Genomic DNA, 328 nt, shown 5'->3' on the forward strand with positions numbered 1-328 from the left:
CAGAGAGGGCTCCACTCTTCTTCCTCCTGCTTCACACCTGGCTACCAGACCCTACTGACCTTAGCGTGGCGGTCACTTGCCTATGTGATCTCAGTCTTGCGTCCCTTGCTGTAACTCCCACCTGCCTACATGACTCTTGTCATCTGCCCTGCTTTCTGTCTACCATATAAGCCTGCTTTTCACTTTATACTCAGACACTCGTTCTCAGACTAGAACGAGAACTTAGATGAGTTAAGACTCAGACTCTCAGCTAATTGGTGTTCATCAGTTGAGAATTCTTTGTTTAGCTCTGTACCCCATTTTTAATGGGGTTATTTGGTTCTCTGGA

The sequence above is a fragment of the Mastomys coucha genome, unplaced genomic scaffold (genome assembly GCF_008632895.1).
Source record: "Mastomys coucha isolate ucsf_1 unplaced genomic scaffold, UCSF_Mcou_1 pScaffold3, whole genome shotgun sequence".
NCBI classification, from domain to species: Eukaryota; Metazoa; Chordata; class Mammalia; order Rodentia; family Muridae; genus Mastomys; species Mastomys coucha.